General features: G+C 57.1%; 1 long non-coding RNA gene across 1 annotated transcript; it reads left to right on the forward strand.

Moving 5' to 3' along the window:
* The first annotated feature begins 4497 nt into the window (after positions 1–4497).
* LOC108298071 lies at positions 4498–8610 on the forward strand. The gene is made up of 4 exons (XR_001822441.2): positions 4498–4595; positions 6832–7102; positions 7621–7974; positions 8055–8610. It is a non-coding gene; the product is annotated as an uncharacterized LOC108298071 (long non-coding RNA).
* Positions 8611–8617: the final 7 nt, after the last annotated feature.

Raw genomic sequence — 8617 nt, forward strand, 5'->3', positions numbered from 1 at the left:
GGTCCTCTGGCGCGGATGCTGAGGCAAACAGTCCTGGGGACTGCCGACCTGAGAGCCACTACTGTGTGGGGCCTGGCCGGGCCCAGCCGCCCGCTAACGGGGGAACTGCAAGGTCCGCCACGCAGGGGCCCCAGTCGGAGCTGGGTCCAGGACAGTGCCGCTATTGTGCTCAGAGGGCGGGGTCCGGGCCCAAAACATGAAAGTGGAGCGGTGGCCGAGCTTCAGAGGCCTTGGCTGGGAAGCGGGAGTGGCACCCGCTTCCCAGACCTGGCCAACTGTGGCTGCTGCGCCCTCCCTGCTGTGAGGCCAGGTTCCTGCGTCCAGGCCGGAGGCTCAGCGAGGGGCCTGAGGCTGCGTCCCCAGGATCCACTCCGCATCAGCCGCGGCCAGGTCCGGGCGATAATCCATTCCCAGAGGCACTACCTGGCAGGGTCGTCAGCCAGGTGAGCGAGAGCGCCGGGCGCAGCGGGGAACTTGAAGCGATGTGCCCCCTTTCCGGACACCGCCCTGGCCCAGCAAGGGATTGGAGGCCTGCCCCAGGCTGCAAGGTGGCAGAGAGGGCAGCGGGTGCGGCTGTGGGAGCAGTGATGGCGGCAGTAGGCACCTTGTCTCCATGTCCCCAAGGCAGCCGACTGTACCACCTCCACCCTTGCACTGCCTGGAAGGACAAGCTCCCGGCTCCTGAGGCTTCGCTGCTGCCTAGGCCTCACTCCCTGTGGTGTCTCGGGAGGTCTCCAGCACCCCCTCAAGGTGCAGCCTGCAATGGTAGGACTAGCCCTGGGAGCAGCGGGTTCCTTTGAGATTGACCTGGGCCACCATGCCGCCTGCCACACACACGCCCACACACAGGCGCACACCTTGGCACACCCACCTACACTCCCACATGTGCGCACACTCTCTCATGCACACACTATCATGCCCATGCACAGTCCCACATGCCCACACACACTCCCACACACCTGCATGCACCTGTGTATGCTGCCACACACAGGCACACACTCTCTCATGCCCGCACACACCCCACATGCCCTCACACACCTGCACACACTCCCACAGTTTCACTCATGCTGGCACACACTCCTGCATGCCTGCAGACACTACGACACACTTATGCACACCATCACACGTGGGCACACACCCTCTCATGCCCACACACTCCCACACACTTGTGCCTGTGCACATTCCTGCACACCCGTGCATGCCCCTGTACACTCCCCCACACCTGCACATGCCTGTGGACACACCCACATACCCCTGCACGCCTTGCACACCCCTGAACTTGCTCACACATCCACACACAATCTTACATTGTCTTGCACACCTGCACACACTTGCACATCCTTGCACACCCATGCATGCTCTCACACACTCCCATACTTGTGCACACCCCCATGCACACTCCCACACCTCCACACATACTCCTGCATGCCCTAGGACACTACACACTTATGCACACCACACTTGGGCACACACCCTCTCACACCCGCACATGCCTGCACATGCTCTCACATGCCCTCACACATTCCTGCATGCCGGTGCATGCCCCTACACACTAGCACACCTGTACACACTCCCATACACCCGCACATGTCTGTGCAGGCTGTCACACATGCGCACACACTTCTGTGCACCTGCACATGCCCTTGCACACTCCCACACTTGCACACACACTTGTACATGACCATGCACACTCCCACACTCTCCAATACTGGGCCAAGGCACAGCCGGCATTCACAGGACAGGCCCTGGAAGGGGCAGGTTCATGCTGGATTGGCCAGGCCATCATGCCAACTGCACCTCTTCCTCTGACTCTGTGGTGATGCTTCCTCAAGGAAAGCCAGGAGAAGCCCTGATCTCAGGGCCCTGAATCAGTAAGAGTGCACTGGGAGGGGCAGTGAAGGGAGGGGACTGGGTAGGGTGTGTTGGGAGGGGTGTGTTGGGAGGAGTGTGCTGGGTAGGGTTCATTAGGAGGGATCTAGGAGGAGATGCACTAGGAGAGGTGCACTGGAAGAGAGCTAGGAGAGGATATGCTGGGAGGGGTGTGCTGGGAGGGGAGCATTGGGAGGGGTGTGCTGGGAGGGGTGTGCTGGGAGGGGGCTGGGAGGGGTAGGGCCTATGCCTCTTAACACAGTCAGGCTACAGGCCACAGAGCTTGGACAGAGCTTCAGAAGCTACTGCTTTTCTGTCTCAGACCAGAGAAATGCTCCTGAAGTGGCCCTGGATGCATAGTTATGGTCAGGTGGGTGGGAGGCTGCAGGCCTGGCTTCTTGTGCCTGTGCTGTCTCTGATTCCACAAAATGCAGACGGCTGCACAGACTCTGCTCCCTCCTGCTGCCTTTCCTGTCCTCTTGCCTTCCTTCCCAGGGTCTCTGTGCACTCAGGGACACACTTGGCGAACGAGGACTCTCATTCATTGCCAGGGATCTAAAAGCTGGGTGCTGTGTTGCCTCATTTTGCAGAAGAGGAGATGGATACACAGCTGTCCCAAGAGAAGGGCCAACTACCAGCCCAGGCACCAGACTCCAGAACTGTGCCACCAGCTGCTGCCATGCCTACTCTCCGGAGTTGACTCAAGGACTGGAGGGAGGGTGCCCATGCTCTTTTCTAGGAGGCACAGGATTTCCCATGGACTCCACAAAGCAGGCCTGGGCAGTCACAGGTACTGGTCCCTGCTTCCTTTGGAGTGAGACTTGCCAGCACCCATAATGGCAGTGGCGGCTTGTCCAAAGCGGCAGCTGCCATGGCACCGGCTGCAGCAAGGTGAGGGTGAAGGCTGTGGGTCCTCTGGTGCAGACGCTGAGGCAAACAGTCCCAGGACCTGCCGCCCTGGGAGCCATTACTGTGTGGCCTCGCCGGGCCCACCCAACCGCTGGAAGGGGAACTGCAAGGTCCTCCACGGAGGGGCCCCAGTGAGGAGCTGGGCCCAGGACAGTGCCTCGATTGTGCTAGGAGCGTGGGGTCCGTGCCCCAAATGCAAAGGCGGAGCAGTGACCGAGCTTCAGCGGCTTGGGGTGGGAAGTGGGAGTGGCGCCCGCTTACTGGACCGGCCAGCAACGTGCAGCTGCTGGCTCCCTGCCGGGCGCCAGTTTTCTGCGCCCACGATGGAGGCTCAGCGAGGGGCCACCCGAGGCTGCATCCCCAGGATCCACTCCGCGTCGGAGTGTGGCGGCTGGCCGGGTCCCGTCCACAATTGGTTCCCAGAGGCGCTACATGGCAGGGTCGCCAGCCAGGCTTGGGAAAGCCCCGGCCACAGCGGGGAACTTGCGGCAATGTGGCCCCCTTCCCGGACACCGCGCCAGCCCAGCAAGGCATTGGAGCCCTGCCCAGGCTGCAAGGAGGCAGAGAGGGCAGCGGGGGCGGCTGTGGGAGCAATGATGGCAGCAGTGGGCCCCATGTTCCCAAGGCAGCTGACTATACCACTTCTGCCCTCGCAGTGCCTGGCAGGATCCGCTTCCAGGCCCTGAGCTTCTGCTGCAGCCTCAACCTCACTCCCTGCCTTGCCCCAGGGGCTCCTAAGCACCAGCCAAGGAGCAGTCGGCACTCTGAGGGCCGGCCCTGGGAGTGGCGGGTTTGTGCGGGAGTGGCGGGTTTGTGCGGGATTGGCCAGGTCCACCATGCCACCTGCACCTCGCTGGCTGCCACTGCGGGAAGACGTAGAGAAGGTGCATGGGCTGGTACTGTGCACTCTGCAGTGCCAGAGACAGGTGGGAACTCCCCCCCTCCCATTTGGCAGGGCTGGAGTTCCCCAGGCACAGCTGGAACCACCCATGTCTGAGCTGCTTCCCAGACCTCGCGGTTGGCACTGACTCAGATCTTGGGAGGGGCTGGGGTCGAGTCCAGGCGCTGCTGGAGCCCCAGGCTAGGGGCAACGTTGACACGCTGGCCCCTGCCACCTTGGCCCCTCCAGACTTTGGGTGACAATGAATGTGGGAGGGAGGCTGAGATGGGGGTTGGAGGACCTCAACACCGGCCTGAGGGTGCCCCTTGGTGCCAGTGGCCTGGGAGCCGTGGGCAGCAGTGGGGAGGCAGATATGAACAGGAAGTGTGGGAGTCCCCGATAAGTCCCCACCTGCCAAACAGGGAGGCCCTGAAGGCTGGGGGCCAGGTGGGGACTGGAGTGAGGACTTGTGGTGCCTCTTCCTGCAGACCCATACCCTATGGACCAATCAGCAAGCACTTCCTCGCCTCTGAGGTCCATAAAAGCTCAAAGCTTAGCCAGAGCAGGGCAGAGGACTGAGATGACTGGATGACTGGCTGCAGAGAGGAGCTACCTGCTTGCAGAGAGGAGCTACCTGCTTGCAGAGAGGAGCCACCCCCTCCAGGGCCACCTCTGCTGAGAGCTGATCACTGGAGGAGAGGACCTGCCTACAGAGAGGAGCTGCCCCCCAGGGGCCTCCTCTGAGCTGTGCTAACACTCAGTAAAGTTTATCTTCATTTTGCTCACCCTCCACTTCTCTGAGTATCTCATTCTTCATGGACACAGGACAAGAACTTGGGCAAAGGTGCCACCAGCCGCAGACGTTTCTGGCCAAAAAATGGTACCCTAAAGATGCTGTAACACCCACAAAGACAGAGAGAGGCCACCCCCTCCCCAGGTTGGTAGACCTCAGGCTGCCCAAGTTGCATCTGACTGGGGCCCTTTTGGGTTCTGGGTGCTCCTGGAGATCAGGAAATGATAGAAGAATAATCCTCAGAGGGAGGGAGGTGTCAAAGGTCACAGCAACATGTGTTTCTTGCTGTGCCAGGTGGAGTCAGCACCAAGGATCTGATGCCAAAGGCAATGTCTCTGCCTTTCCTAGGGTGTAAACTTGGCCTTTCCAACCTAGGTACATGCTACATCCAGCCACATCTGGGAGTTGGGCCTGCTCTGGTGTAAAGTCTTTTAGCCCTGACACCATCGGGGCCATCTGAGCCTCTTGAGGCAGGGCCTGAGGCCTGGTGTGGTCTCTGTGGCACAGGAGGCCAATACAGATGAGAAGTGGGTAGACAGATGCATGGATGAATGCAGAGTGCCTGACCCAGGCTACATTGCTGACTTCTATTCATTCACAATTAGTGAATGCAGGAGAGAGCCAGAGAGAGGAGATGGTCCAGCCATGGTGTCTCTGCATGGAGGCCACTGTGTCCTCAGGGATGCATCTCTCTCCAAATTTAATCTTTGGCTCCCTGCCTGATTGCCACTTGAAAGCCTGGTTCTGAGGCTGTTTGGTGCTGAGCCTCAGGAATTCTAGAACCTCCAAAGCATACTGCCCTCCTGCCCACTCTCCCCTAAGCCCCCCTGCCAGCTCCCTCAGCTCATAAGTCACCCCCATCAGAAATGCTGAGTTGTGAAGCAAAGTGATAGAAAAATTCTCTTAACCCTGACAAATTTTTTTTGCACATCATTTGAGGTTTTCTGAACTTGTAATTTGTGGGCTCTTTGCTGGCCTTGTCCTCTCCCTTTAGTGGGCATAGCAGCCACTAGTGGGCATGCAGGGTGTGTTTGCAGACAGGAACACTGAGCCATCTGTGTCAGTTCACCTAATGGATTCTGAGCATGCAGGAAGGAACAGAGCCTTGGGAGACTTCCCCCTCAGTTCTGTGTCCTGCTGCTGCCACGTGGCTCCCAAGAAGCTCATCGTGTGGTGTCCACCTCTTATAGCCAGGATCTAGGGTGAGCCATGGTAAGAGCCACCCTAACCCCTTTCTATAAGGATCCATCAGGTGATTCAGAGCAAGAAGGCCCAGCTGTGAAGCCATGTCCATGGGCCCATGCACACACACACACACAAACACACACATGCACACACACTGGTTATAATTTATAGCACCTATGAAAAGCCAAAACAGAAACTCCATTCTTGTGATGGAAGGAGGTAAGGGAGAGGCATTCTGGAAACACCTTGGCCTGGTGCAGACACGAAGCCTGGATGAGCTCATAAATCCCCCATCCTGATGGTCATGATGTGACTGGTGGTGCTGTGACCCAGTGCTAACTAGAAATGTGCCTGATGGTATGGGACCACTGCCAGGCACACAGCAGGCATGGTGCCCACCTGCATAGGCTGAGAGGGAGGTGGGAAAAGGAGAGGAAAGGAAAAAGGATGAGAGGGTTGGGGTAAAGAGCGGCGGGGGGAGAAAGAGAGAGAGGTAGGCTCCTGATAGGAAAAACAGGCAATTCTTGGAAGTCATTTCTCCAGCTTCTCTCCTAAGCTCATGGAGAGAGAGAGAGAGACCAAGGGTGGGTTTTCTGGGACTCGTCCCTGCAAGAAGCTGAAGGGGGTGTTCTTAGCACCTGGCTGGCCATGGTTATATTAGACATTCCTCAGGCAGTGGTGTGTGTGCTGAGGGAGAGTTGAGGGCCAGAGTCTCAGGGTCTCACAAGCCCCAAAACATGGCCAAGGATCCGGGTGCTACAAGAGAAAGCTGCAGCCTGATAGAACTCTGATGGCAGAGGAAAGACTGGTACACCTGAAGTTTATGCCTGTGGACCCTCTACCTCCAAAAGACTCAGACATCCAGATGCTGTACAAACATCTCAAGGCTCACAGATTATATGGGGCTTGTCCCTGGAAGAAGCTGAAGGGGGGTGTTCTAAGTATTCCCCTCAAATACTCAGACACCCAAATGCCATAGTGCTAACAGAGTGCACAGACCGTCCCTTCCAAAACTGTCTGACCCCAGATGCCATGGAGCTCCAAGGGAGTGCATGGCCCTTAGCACTGAGAGCAGAGCCTAGATTACAGAACACTGCCCTCTCTGCTGCTGGATTTGCTCTCAGCTCTCTCTCTCCTTTTCATTCCCTCCTCTCCTTCCTAACTATTCTTATTTTCTTTCTTCTTTGGGCTGCAGCTCAACATGGGCCAGGAGTGACCCTCTGAGCAGCATCTATGAACATTGTAGAAAACTGTGGTTGAGATGGTGAAGCAGAGACAAATTTTGGTTCTGACCATAGACAACCCCTGAGGCCCCTCAAGGTCCCCTGCAGTGGCACTTACACACTCTGATCTCACATCAGCAATAGACCAGGGGCCACACAAGCTGGGAACATGAGGCTGTGCCATACTCTGCCACAGGAGCCAGTTGCTGCCTCTCCCTGCGACCTGCACACAGCATGCCCCAGGTGTGTCCTCAAACTCTGCCCTGTCACCCCTCTCCCTGCACCTGAGGTGTTGAGGGCTAGGCTTCCTCCCTGGCATGTGGCTCCCCCCTCATGGCATGTCTGTGGTTTGGCTTGTCATCCATGGGCTGCAGCTTTGACCATCAGAAATAAACAGGTACATTGGTGATTTAACCTTACACTCCACATCTACAGTGAAATGAGGGCACGAAATACAGGCTCATGCAAACCCAGAAACCACTTGGGGTGATCGACAGTAAGTGGGAAGAACAGGGTCTGTAGAAACCTTAGAGCCAACAGCCCATGCGGTGGACAAAGTGGGCAGTGCTCCATCCTGGGAGGAGTATAGGCAGGTCTTGGTGGCCATCCCTCCCTCCAGGTGCTTCAGAGGCTGGACTCTGAGTCACACATGCCTTCCAGCCTTGGACTAGCATAATTCTCATCTTGACAATGTAGGGGTTGTCTGGGGTCCTGCCTGAGTTTCCCCTTTGGAACTAGAAAGTCTCTTTTCTGCTTTCCAGCAGCTCCAAGGCCCATGGCTACATGCAGACATGATGAGCTCTGAGGAACTCAGAGATCTTGGCACCTGTTGAAGACATCTTGAAGGACCCCTGTGCCCAGCCTTGCCTATACTCTAAGGTGCTCAGCTGTGTGCTTGTGGCAGCCACTTCAGGCCACCGGTGAGGGTGCCTGCTGGTTCCTCACCTGGCTGCAGCTGCTCATCCACTCTTTAGAATACGCCTACCACAGGAAGGGCAGAAGCGGGACCCTTTCCTGAGTCTTCCAGATGAGCAAGAAGCACAGGCACCTCTGGTCCTTTGGGAAGACTTCAGTGGGTGCCTTAGGACCCCTGAAGAGAAAAACCAGCCTTCACAGTGAGTAGGAGAGGAGTATCAAGCAAATAAGTTTCATTTTGCGCCCCTCCCTTAAAGAATGACTCTGTCTCCCCTTGCAGGGCTCAACCTTCCTTGTCCAGAAGGTCTCAGATGTGCATGAGTCCCCCAGGAGAAACCTCAAAGTAATACAGAAGGCCCTGGACTGAACCTTGGGGCCCCTCCTCAGAGACCCAGGCCAGCTACCAGGCAGCTGCTGAGTTAGACCTGTTGGGGGAGTGCCTGGGCCTTTCTCTGGGGCATGTGGGTCCAGGGAACCTCGTCTCTGCCACACACATTGGAAGCAGCTTATCGTGTAACATGTTTTATCCCCAAAAAGTTGTTCATAAACTAGATTTCTGTAATGGGGATCCCAGTTCACAGATGTGTCATTTTTAATACCTGCATTAGGGTCCAGTGGAATGCTCTTACAAAGGGGGTGATCATGTGAGCCATTGCCTGGTTCTGCTGGTGTTGGTTTGGGGACCCCAGAGCAGGCAGAGAAGGGTCTTGTGTTGATGAGGATATGCAGGTCTCATGGGAGAAAGTCAAGGCAGCAGCAACATTGAGAAGCTGGCCCTATACCTGGGCAGTAAGTGGCTGGGTCCACAAGAATCAGCCCTGGCACTTCTGGTCTGAAGAAGAT

Source organism: Cebus imitator, unplaced genomic scaffold (genome assembly GCF_001604975.1).
Source record: "Cebus imitator isolate Cc_AM_T3 unplaced genomic scaffold, Cebus_imitator-1.0 Scaffold880, whole genome shotgun sequence".
NCBI lineage: Eukaryota > Metazoa > Chordata > Mammalia > Primates > Cebidae > Cebus > Cebus imitator.